Raw genomic sequence first — 12,078 nt, 5'->3', positions numbered from 1 at the left:
CTCTGCTCATGATATCCCTGACCCCAAGCCTGCCACTTTGGCCATCTTCCTCATTGCTTCATCCAAAGAGTTGCCAGATCACAACACAGTGGCTCTTATTGCCCTCACTAAGGCCTAAACTCCCTCAAGCCTCATTTCCTCTGGTCTGCTTGTCTCTCATCCCCCGCCCCCATCCCGTTTCTCCTGTCCCTCTGAAATCCATTCTGCTCAGAGTAATCTCCCTAGTGCAAAACTCTGATTGTGTTTTTCCCTAGAGCCTACAAGATAAAGTTGAAACTTCTTGGCCTGACATTCCAGCCCAATGCCCACCCCATGCACACATCCTGGCCTCCAGCAACAAGACTGCAGAGCACTTCATGCACAGACCTTGTGGGTGTCTGTCTCTGGGCCTTCTTCCTTCTGTATGGAATATTCTTCCCCTTCACCCCTCCTGTTACAATGCCTTCCGTGACGCCTCTTCTTCTCCCCACTATGAGATTGTCCCCTTCCTTTGGGTTTTGACATTTTGTTTGCCCCTCTTCTCTAGCACCTGTCACCCTCTGGCCTGGGTTACAGATACTTTATATATGTCTTATTTTTTTTAATGTTTTTCTTTTTGTGTATGTATTTTTATTTTATTTTTATTTTTTATTTTTTTAACAAGTAGTTATATAGGAAATTTCCAAAGTTGTTATGAATTACAATACCATAGTTCCAGTTATTTTCTTATTGTGAAATATAACATATATACAAAAAGGCGATAGCTTTCAAATTATAATTTAACAAGTAGCTATAGAACAAATTTCAAAGGATGCTATGGGTTAGAGTTCCACCATTTCAATTCTCTCCTTCTAGCTATTCTAATACCCTAACAACTAAGAAAAAGAAAATTATATAGAGACTAATTCATAATCCTTTGTTAAATTCCATCTTGTCTGTTGCTACGCCTTCCTCTAGTTAATCACTTCCCTGATCTTCAGGGATGTCTAGGCAGTGACCACTCTAACTTGTTCATGTTGAAAAGGAATTATGAGAAAAGGAGACACATCTGGTTGATGTTCTTGAAGAGGCTGTTGCCTCTGGGTTTGGGGACTTAACTGGCATATAAGTTCCCTGAAGGAGTTGTTTCTGAAGAATAAAGTTAGTATATATCTTTTTAATAACATTGGCTAACATGACTTGGGCATTACTTTCTGCCCGGTGTTCTACTAAGTGCCTCCCATGGATTATACCATTCAGTCCTTGCAGCAACCCTAGGAGGAAGATTCTATTATGATCCCCTTTCACAGATAAGGAAGACCAAGGCTTATTGAAATTCAGCAGTCTGCCAACCCAAAAGTGGCAGAATGGGGATTCCAATTCAGGCAGTCTGACCCCAAAGCCCATGCCTTGCAGCATTTTGCTATACCGCCTCTCAAGGCCTTTCTGTAAATGCAAATATTAGCAGCCAATGTTTATTAAGGGCTGCCTGCCTGCCAGGCACAGCACCACGTGCTTGACGTGGATCATCTCAATCAGTCCCACTAACAACCCTGTGGGGGTTGCTATCCACTGTCATCCCGATTTTGCAGACGAGGAAACTGAAGCTTGAGGAGTTTTAAGGTTAAACATCTGGCAAGGAGGCAGAGAGATGAAAACCCAGGCAGTCTCAATGTGGAAGGGTATAAGCCTTACCACTCCTCTGTTCTCCCCATCCCACATAAACTCTTTGAGGCAAAGGTGCTCAAACTGGGAATCCTAGTTTTATGGACTCCTTTTGCATTCTGTCCATTTTTACTCCAGGCCTTGCTAATGTATTTTAGGGGTTTTCAAGGGTGGGTGTTCTCCAAACATACAGTAAATTCGGAAGACAGATCTGAATAGGAAGAAACCAATTCAACGGTCTCTGCCTCTGACTCACAGTGACAGTTTCTCAAGGAGGTGAACTCTGCCTCAGTTTCCCCATCTGTGTGCCAAAGAGAATAATCACAGGTCCCTCTGCTCCCTATTAAAAGGAGGGTAATTCAGATGCCACAAGGAGACAAAGGAATGCCGATGACATCTCCCATAAACATCACCACCCAGAGAACAGAGAAACACAGCACATGCCTGATAAGCTCTTGATTACAGGAACTGACGAAAGATCTGCGATCATTCATCCACAGCAATGGGCAATCCACGTTCCTGTGCATTTTCTATCCTTCTTCAAGAAATTTAACCTTATAACTAACTATACTTGCTTTGGGTTACCAGCCCACACTTACCTACGTTTTCTAAGTGGCAAGGGAATTTTGTAAAGCAAGCCCCAAACTTAAAATTTTGTCACAGATAATTCCAATTCAGATTTAGTTAACGTTTATGGAGCACTGACAATGCTCTGGGTGCTCTACCAGGCATTTTTACACACAATATTTCATTTATTGCAGCCCCCCCCCCCCCCAAGCCTATGATATGGGTATTTCTGAAACCACAGATTTCAGTTAAGGAGACTGAGACTTAGAGAGGCTCCTTTAAATTACATACACAGAGGAGCTGACTTTTTTCATCTAGACCACTGATCGACTCAGTACCAAAAGGCTTGCCTGATTTAGGTGTAATTAAATACTGACGACCCCAATAGGAGAGACCAGGATACAGAGAACCCTTTCCTCCTCTTCCCCAGACAACAAAGAGCACTGGGCAAGGAGTCAGGAGGCCCCACCCCAGGCTCAATTCTATCCCCAGTTTGTGAAAACAAGCCACCTGTCACCCTTAAGGCCTCAAACTCCTCATCTGTAAAATGAGAGAATTGGACAAGAAAGTGCTAAGAGACCTTTGGCTCAAATAATCCCTCATTTTACTGGAACCAGGACATCAGCGCTATAGCTCTAGCCTAGACCTCTCTCACTGAGATCTCTTTGTGACAGCAGCCCATGCAAATTGGAAAGTAGAGCATTTGAGCTTGTTGTTGGGAGGACAGAGTTAGCCTGGGCCTCACCTAAGCAAAGGGAGTCCTGGGAATTCCTGATCAAGATGGTGCCCACAACCTGACCATTCAGATCCCAAGGTAATTGGAGGCCTGGGATACCCACAGAATTCCTGGCCATTCTCCTGAAGAGTGAAGTGGCCAGCTTCCCAGACCATGGACTTCTGACCCTGAACATCCCTATTTTATCCCAGATCAGAGCTCATGGAGTCAGAGGTTTGAGGAGATTGAGTGGCAAAGAGTAAGAGTCCCCTGGACCAAGAATTACCCGGTAGAACCCTGATTGGGCCAGACACATAGCTCTGCAGTTTAAGATGCCACCATCCTTCCCCTTCCATTCTCCCAGGGATGCTCCACCCTGACTCCCAAGCCTTGATGCCTGGTACCCATCCCTGCCAAGCTGAGCCCCATCATCTCACCCTCTCCACACCACACGAAACTCCTCTTCCCCAAGGGCCACAGGTATTTTACAAACTGCTTTCACATGAATAATTGAGAGCTCAGGGGAAGGAAAAAATATCCCCTCTCAATCTATCATAAAAGCTGGTCCCAAGACCAAACCGTTACCCCATGCATTAAATCCAGGACAATCTTCCCGAAGAAGGCCAGGCAAGCACTAGGCTGTTTCCAGAGGCTCAGGCCCTGTTCCCTTGCTAAAAGGTACAAAACCCCAAGCAATAATCCCCTGGGCTATTCTCTCTCTCTCTGTGTGTGTGTGTGTGTGTGTGTGTGTGTCCTGGGTTTAGGGACAGGAGATAAGGAAGGGTAGGAGAAGTGTCCCACCAGATCCCCTGCCCAAGGCCACACGAGCTAGGCCCTGCACCCAGCCCTGCAGGCATGACCCAGCTCAAGTAGCCCCTCTCCAATGGCTTACATCCCCTCACGGGCACCAACACCTCCCGGAGCCAGAGCCGGCCTGGGTATGAATTTCCGCAACAGGCACAACAGTGCGGCCCCATTTCCAGCCAATGGCACTGCACATGCCTCAAATGCCAAGGTTTTACTAGGACGTGGACGCCTTACAAATGAAAAATCTGAAGCTATTTTTGTTTTTGGCAGAAGAGTTCAACAGTGGGAAAGATGTGGGGGGTGGGGGGCTGGGGAAGAGACATTTAAAACAGGTGAGCTCTGAAATGACAAAGGTAAAAGGCTCTGAAAAAGGGAAACACAATTTTCCTACTTAAAAAGTCAGCTGCTCCATTAAACAGCTTCTATTCTGGAGGTAGAGGGTCAAAAGTGGGCAGAGTGAACAAATAACCTGACATGGTCTTTAACACCTAACCTGAGCTTAGGCACAAGGCTGCAAAACATGAACTCACCAAGGTCTGCCCTTCAGTGACCTGGGCAAAGCAGTGTGTGGAGACTCTCTGGAAACTTTTACTTTCCATGATCGTATATTAAACCCTTAGCCCAGAATAGGGCTGTCTGCAGGTGGGGGAGACCCCTGATGATCCAGAGGCTTTTCTCCTGGCCTACAAGGTCTGGATAAGCAGGTATGAAACTGACAGAGTGAACCAAGCCAGTAATCGTTGGGGCACAGGCCTGGGACACAAACACAGATCCTCTTTTCCTAGGCTGGCCAGGGCACTTTCCTGAACTCTTCTTCTCCAGACTTCTCAAAAGCAAAAGGGAACAAGCTACTAATCTATCTTCCTCTGGGGGTCCCTTGTGTACTTGCATTTGAGTAGCTGACAACAAGAAAAACTAAACACAGCGCAGTTGGTCGGTGTACCAGCATGTCCACACCAGGAAATGAATACATGCTGTGCACTGAATTCGTGCACACCCAGGCACCCTTTCAATAGTCCTTAAACATCCAGACTCCCTTGAAGCAACGATAAAAGGCGTAAATTTAACCATCACGTACATTTATGCAAAATACCAGCGTTTCCAGATAGCAACCCGTTTCTTATCTTAAACAGATGGATCACATTGTGCCTAGGACCACGAGAAAGTTCAGACGCCCTCTCTCAAGAAAGACAACGGAGCTTTTCCATTGCTACGAGATTCCACATCCGGAACCTCAGCCTGTTGCTGAAATACAAGGGCTGCCCAGGATAAAATCAGAATATCTTGGACTTGATTCAAATGTTAACACTAAGGAAGTGCAAGAATTTACTTGATTCCAGGTAACTTCTCTGCCCAGCTCCTTCTGTCCCCTACTGCCAGGATAAACATCTCGTAAAGTGCGTCTTTCGCACCCCCTTCCCCGGGCCCAGTCGGCCTCTGGTGTCACTTAGAGACCCTTTCCAGAACTCGCAAGGAACCAGCGGCGTCGGGCAGGACCAGATGTGCCGGGTCCAGCCTCTGGTAGGCACACGGCCGGCTCGCCAGGCTGGAGAACTTTGCGAAGCGCCCCATTCCGCTCCCTGATTCCACCCTCAGCCATTTCTCTCCTCCCCTCACAAAGAGCGGGGGGACGGAGCAAGCCGTCGCCACCTGCCGCCGGATCCCGGGGCGCTGCTTCTGGCACCCCCCAAGGGAAGGCAGACCAATGGAAAGAGGGCAGAGGTTCACACCCCCACCCCCAAACCTTGCTGCCCGGAGGTGGCTCCACAGCCGGAGGGAACCGACGCCCCCGAGCCAGCTGCTTGCTCCCCATGGAGCCGGCCCCACCCCCAATCCTTCCGGCGCCCCAGCGCCCACCCACCCGAGCGCGGAGGTGGGAGAGTGCCGCGTGGGCAGCTGGAGCAACAGGCGTGGGAGCAGCGCTCCTCGCACTTCCTTGTTCCAAAAGGCTCGGTCGCGTCGCTCTTACCTTCCGCGAAGAAAGCCCCGGGCCCCGCGCCCTGCGCGCGCGAGGAAGCTGCGGCCAGGAGATGGGGGCCGCGGAGGCGCCGAGCGCCCAGCAGCGCGGGGAAGCGCCAAGCAGCCACCGCTCGCGCGGCTCCTCCTCGCGGGCGAAGTCGCGTTCGCTCCCTCCCTCGCTCGGTCCGTTCGTGCGTCCGTCCGTCCGTGGCTCCCTCCCTCCCCCGCCGCCGCCGCCGCCGCTTCAGCCCCGGCTCGGCAGCGCGTCCCCTCCCCGCCTCGCCGCTTCCCTCGCGGGCTCGCGGGCTCCCTGCCCCCTCCGCTGCCGGCGCCGCGAGGAGCGGAGCCCGGCGGGCCACGGGCTGCCTGGAGAGGTCCCTCTCCTGAGGGGGAAGGCGGTGGGGGCACCGCGGCGGAGAGGAGAGCCTGTAGGAGGAGGCGAAGCTGCGCCCTAGGTTCCCTACCGATCCCCACCGGCCGAGGGGCCACAGGCCGGGCCGGAAAGCTCAGAGCCGCCAGGCAGCGGAGGGAGAGATGAGGAGGACCCGGAGCCTCGCTGAGGGAGGGTGCCCCGGGCGAGGGCGTGCGAGGGGGAGTGACTCCGCGCGCGAGGGTGTGTGTGAGTGTGAGCGTGTGTGTGTGTATGTGCTGAGGGGCGCGCGCGTGAGCGGGGGCTGGGGGGCGGGGAGACGAGGCTGAGCCTGGTGCGTCTCCCCGGCGAGTGGAGGAATCCTAGGGTGTGCCTGGAGGTGGCGGAGTGTGCCGACGCGGGTGTGAGAGCGTGTGACGGCGAGGGTGGGCACGGGGGTGAGCGTGGAAAGGTGAACTCGGCTTGGGGGTGGGGGCGGAGCGGAGAGTACGGCGTGAGCGTGAGCTCGGGGGCGTCAGTGGCTGGGGACCCGGGGAGAGGTGGCAGGGAGCTCCGGCGTGTGCGCGCGTGGGGTATGTGTGGACCAAGCTGGGTGTCTGTTTCTTACCGACTGTCCACGCCGCACCAGCACCTGCTTGCGGCGGAGCCCGGCCGCCTGGCGAGTTGGAGCCCGGCTCTCAGTTCCATGGACCAGGGCTGGAGAGGTCCCAGGGCGGACACAGAATGCCCTTGCCCAGGGTAAGAGCCGGTCTCCTGCTGGAGCGCGCGGGGGCACGGCCCGAAGGTGGGGATTCGCTTTCCTACCCGCCACGTGCACCTAATACCCAGAGCCGAGTCGGGATTTGGGAGCGTGAACTCTCACACCCGGGCCGGTCCCCTTACCCCTGGGGCTGGCTCAGCTCCTGAGTACCTCCCTGAAACCCATGGATCCCCACTGCCCGGTGCCTCGGCCCACGACCGGGAGGAAGAGGTACACGTGTGGCCACAGGACTCAGCGGATGGAGCTCCCGAACATTCTGGGGAGAGTGGCGTTCTGCACGGACTCCCACCGTCCGGGTCGCGGCGCCCGGAAAGCACAGTCCCCCGGCTTAGGCCGGCGGGTCTGGCTTTCCCAGTGTCTTAGGCCTCGGTGCCTGGGATTCTGGGATCCCGGCCTATGCCGCGGGAGGCAAAGCGGCTCTGCGCCTCAGCCGGGGCTGGAGCGCTTGGCTCAAGCGATCACAGTTCTAGGTTTCCAGAGTTGTGAGAGCCTGAGGCAGCGACCTAGAGAAAAGCAAAGTGCGCAATGAGGGGGAGAGTGTACTTGAAAAAGCATTTTAGCCTGGGGAATAGGACAGGAGTTCCTCAAGTCCAGAATGGGCTTGTGACCAGTGAGAATCCCTAGCCCTGCTCAAGATGATGATAGGAAGGAGGGAAGGCGGTAACTGTCGCCTTAGCTCCCTGAGCCCCTGGCAGCTCCTGGCCCCTCATTCACCCACTCCTCACTCTCTCCAAAGCACCTTGTCAGTGTGTCAGTCTGAACGATGCACAATTGGCCCTTCAAGAGGAGGACAGGCTCTATTAGTGTTTTCCTGGAGTCCCAGAGCAGTGTGGAATTTGCATACTGATTTGCATACAGTAATAATGATTAACAACACTGCCACTCCCTGGCAGACAGGGGAAGAATTCAGGGAAGGCCTTGGCACTGCTCCCACCTCCCTCCTCCCTTCCCTCTGGGGAAGTACTAATTTTCTCACAACTGCCAACCTTAGGTAGCTAGGGCTCTGACCCCTGCGGAAAGGGTGCCTCAGATTCATGATTGGCTGAGTCCAGGGAGAAGTGCTTTCCTTCAGTACTCCAACCCCAGATCCTACTTGGGAGAATTAAAACCCAATATTTTATTTCTGCCCAGATTTGAACTCCCATATGTTCCCACTTTTGTTTTGCATTTTGAGGTTAGCTTAGAGGTGTGTAGGGACAGTTAGTTGGTGGCACTGTTCCTACCCTGGAGAGGTCAACTAATGGGACAGCTGTGGCCTTGCAGGTCTGATGTAAGCCCTGTTTGGGAACAGGGTACTGAGTCAGATCCCGCCACCCCCACCCCGTCCCCCTTTCCATTCCTCCCAGGCTCACAGTTGTCTCCTAAGTGAAATAGCTGTAGATTGTCCCCTCCTTTCTGCCAGAAGATCTAGAAGAAAATATTGAAGGCTTGGATTTCTTGTCTGCACCAGTGTGGCTTTTGTTTGCCAGGGCATCCCACAACCAGGTGACCTGGAAAATAAGAGAGCAAATGATAGGAAGAAAGGAGGCCCCTTGACTCTGGGACTTGGAGGCGCTGCTGCCCCAGAGATGCTGCCCCTCCCTCACCAGCTCCCAGCCCGCCATAGCATCTTTCCAGCACTGCTTGTCCTCACCTTCGCCTTCTGCCTCTGGCTCGGCCTGGCCGGGATTTTCACTTGCTTTTCCCCCATGACATGGCCGCTTTTCCTTTAACTCTCAGCTTCTATTTAAAAAGCTAATTTGGGAACTTGTCAATGCTCCCAATTCAAACATTTTAAATAGGAACTGAAAGTCAGGAGCTGCCAGGGCACTAGATTTCCACCCCGTGCCGCTAGCACAGCGGAGGCATTTGTTCAGTCCCTCTGCTCGCCCTGGCCGTGTGTGTCTGTGTGAGTGTGCATCGCAAGCTCAGCATGTATTTCAGGCTATCTTTTCTATTTAAAGTCGGTGCTCCCATGGACGCCTATTCTCTATGTGCGTGTGTGTCCTTTCCAAGCTGTGCACACATGAGGATTCTTCTTTAGTCCCATGGCTCTGGCCGCTATTTGCAGAGCTTGTCACGGTGTGTACTGTGAGGGTAAGAGTCAGCCCATCCTGAAGGTGGCTGTCTCTTGGCTGACATACCAGGCTGGTGTGTCTGCAGGGCTCCTCTGTTCAGGCTTGCTCTTTGAAGCTGTGCCTCAGAGTGTCCTTAAGACTCGCTCCCACCTGCATGCCATCCTACTTTAGCACTCTTCCTCAAGCTGGGGCCGGAATCTGGGGTGGGAGGTGGGGGGGCTTGTAGGACGGCACATCTACAGGGGCAGGCTTTCTACATTCAGGCTGCTGTGCCCTTTGGAGGTAAATAGCACAGATATTGGGGCCAGACTGCCTACGTTTGAATCTGCCACCACTGTTTCCTAGCTTTGTGATCTTGGACAAGCTACTTAACCTCTCTGTGCCTTGGTCTCCTCATCTCTAAAATGGCAAGAAATAACACTACCTACTTCATAGGGTCATTGAGAAGATTAAATTAACTATCACAGATAAAGAAGTTAGAACAGTTCCTGGAACATGGGAGGTGCAATACAATTGGTGGTGGTGGTGGTTGTTCAGGGTAGGAGTAGTGCAGAATGAAGGTGTGAAGAAATCTGCGTGGGCAGGAAGATGGACTTGCTGGATTGTGCACACACACACACATGCTTATGCATAGGTGCACACTTGCATATAACAATAAAAAGGCCAGGCCACAACCCACAGCCCACAGGCAAGTTCACCTGGTTAAGAGCGCTGACTCCCCAAACCCCAGCTGAGGGAATGGAGGGAAGGCCTCGGGCACAGGAATAAGGGCAGGGCTGGATCATGTCAGAAACCCATGGGGACATTTCCTGGAGGCCGGTTTTATGGCTAGAGGAAGATGCCCCAGGACCCTAGGTATCCACGTGGGCATGGCCTCCATAATTTACTAACTGCAAGGTCATGGCCAAGCAAGGCAGAGTTCCAAGGACTCAGCAGGAATGCCCCTCCCCCATTTTCCTTGCATCTCCCTTTGGGCTCGGGGCTCTCTTGTGTTGATCCTGGCACTCATTGCTTCCCATCTCTTATTCCCACACCTGGGCATATGAGCCTTTACTCAGCTGCCATGAGAGCTCATTCCAGGTAGGTCCCTGAGCATCTCAGAAAAGGAGGCAGACCCAGGAGGCCACTAACAGGAGGGGAACCCTGAGGGGCAGGCTGAGTCCCTGGAGGCTGTCCAAGGCATCCAGAGCACCACGGCAAGTCCCTGGATTCTATCAGGCTTAATGTAACAACCTTAAATTGAGGAACCACCATATGCTGAGCTCCTTGCTAGGTCTTCAATAATACTGTACAGTAGATTTTTCACCCATTTTATAGATGGGAAAACTGAAGGTGGTTGACAGATAGAGATGCATCCCAGGTCACCCAGCTAGAGTGAAACTCAACCCTTTCTTTTGCCACTACCCCAGGCTGCTGTTTTTTTGCTCTTCTGAGAGGTGAGTGGTACTCTCCATCCAATAGATGGTCTGCCCTGTTGGGCTCTCCTGTGTTTGGGCTCTGTAGGGCTGGGTATGGGGTGGGGGCTCATAGATCCAGGTTGGGGTTGTGCCTTCTACGTTTCCTTCAGGGGGAATCTGCCTGAGGATTCCAAAGCTTGGTGGTGACTTGGCTTTCTCTGATTTTTCCAAGGTCCAGTAGGTGGTGGTGGTAAAAATGCTGAGTAGCTGCGACCCAAGCCCAGAAGGCCGGGCGTTCACCTGCCGGGCATCAGCAAAAATTGTCCAGCTTGGCCAGACCTGGATGTGTTGTCCAACACTGATGGCCCTGATGATGAACCCTCCCACATGTCAGGTGCTTTGGACCCCTTCCTAAGAGTGGGGCAACCCTCACTTCCTGCAGCCCTAACCCTATTTGGAAGACCTCCAATTCACTGGGTGGTCTTCTCAACAGTGTGTCGCTTAGGCCAGTTATAGAAAATAAGAAGCTGTCAAGGTCTGTGGGCTCTAGTGCAGCTTCCTGAAGTCAGCCCTTCCCGTGGACTTTAAACAAAACAGCCTGATGCCTGCTCTGACCGAGGCTGATTCTGGGAGAGGCATAGCCCTGGTGGGGGGCTTTCTGCACCTCAAGACCTCCCTCAGAGGGAGAGGCCAGGTGAAGGAAGAGGCAGGAAGGGGAGAAGGAAAGCAAGGGGAGGTAGGCACTGGGAGGAAAATAACCACCCTAATAATTTGTTTAATTTCTTGCTAGAAACAATTCAGAGAAGGGTGGGTGGAGGCTGAGCTTGTAGAGCTGTTAAGTTCAATGACTATTCTGTTTTCTTCTGATGGCTCCTTTTGCTTGTGTGCTGATGCTTCCCAGGGCTCCATCCATGATCTTCTCTGCTTCTCTATCTGATCTTTTCCCTGAAGAGTTTATCTGAGTCATGGTTTGAAGTTCACCCAGATGCCAATGGTCTTTGTCCTGAGCTCTCCTTGACCCCTAATTATCTACTGTACATCTCCATCTTTCTACACAGGCATCCTGCTGCTCCATCTCACCATTTCTTTCAATCTTCCATAATCTATTTTTTCATCTTAAAAAACCTGTTCTGATCATGTCTTCTCCCTCACTTCATTTCTGGCTTTACCTTCTTCTACTCACATGCACCTTTGTTTCTTGCACAGAGACCTTTTCTCTGTTCCCCAAACAAATCACGTTCTTTCACATCTTCGTGCCTTTCTACATGCTGTACTTTCTTCCTGAAGTACCCTCCACTACTTCCTATTTTCCTCCACTTCCTAGCAAACTTCCACTCAGCCCCAAACCTTAAATACCTAGCACAAAAGTCACATAGGAGGTGTTGGTAAATTACTCCCTCACACCCAAGATGAACTAACCACTCTGCACCTTGGGATTTCTCATTCCTTCCTGTGTATCTGAAATATGGTTATTACCTGTGCGGTCTTTAGTTGTCTGCATTTTGGCCTCTCTCTTTGGTCTTTAAACTGTTTAAGGCAAGGACCATGTCTGAGCCATCTTTACATCCTAGTTCAGTGCTTGCACACTGCAGATGCTCAATAAATTTGTATTAGGGACATATTTCAGCTTTCATTCACATGGCTTCCTTGGTGTGTATAACTGTGAATATGCGATAAATTTGTTTGCCGGTCAGTCTCCGGGTCCTATCTGATTGATCCTAAACACTGGTGTGAGGACAGAGAGAAAGGATGAGAGTGTTCGATTTTTGGCTGATCCTAGATTAAAAGAGCCCCAAAGCACCCCCTACTCCAGTGTGGAGGGA

At 51.8% G+C, this 12,078-nt stretch overlaps 1 protein-coding gene across 2 annotated transcripts in view; it reads right to left on the bottom strand.

Annotated features, from left to right (window-relative positions):
• Window positions 1-5,830, bottom strand: part of KCND3 (potassium voltage-gated channel subfamily D member 3) — a 210,186-nt gene extending 204,356 nt beyond the window's left edge. For both annotated transcript variants that reach the window (XM_037826374.1, XM_037826375.1), the window contains exon 1: window positions 5,682-5,830. The gene's annotated coding sequence lies outside the window, so the exon portion shown is untranslated. The remainder of the gene's footprint in view (window positions 1-5,681) is intronic.
• Between the last annotated feature and the right edge of the window lie 6,248 nt (window positions 5,831-12,078).

The sequence above is a fragment of the Choloepus didactylus genome, chromosome 2, assembly GCF_015220235.1.
Source record: "Choloepus didactylus isolate mChoDid1 chromosome 2, mChoDid1.pri, whole genome shotgun sequence".
Taxonomy (NCBI): Eukaryota; Metazoa; Chordata; class Mammalia; order Pilosa; family Megalonychidae; genus Choloepus; species Choloepus didactylus.
The sequence above is the reverse complement of the archived record's forward strand: the minus strand, read 5'-3'. Positions and strand labels throughout refer to the sequence as shown.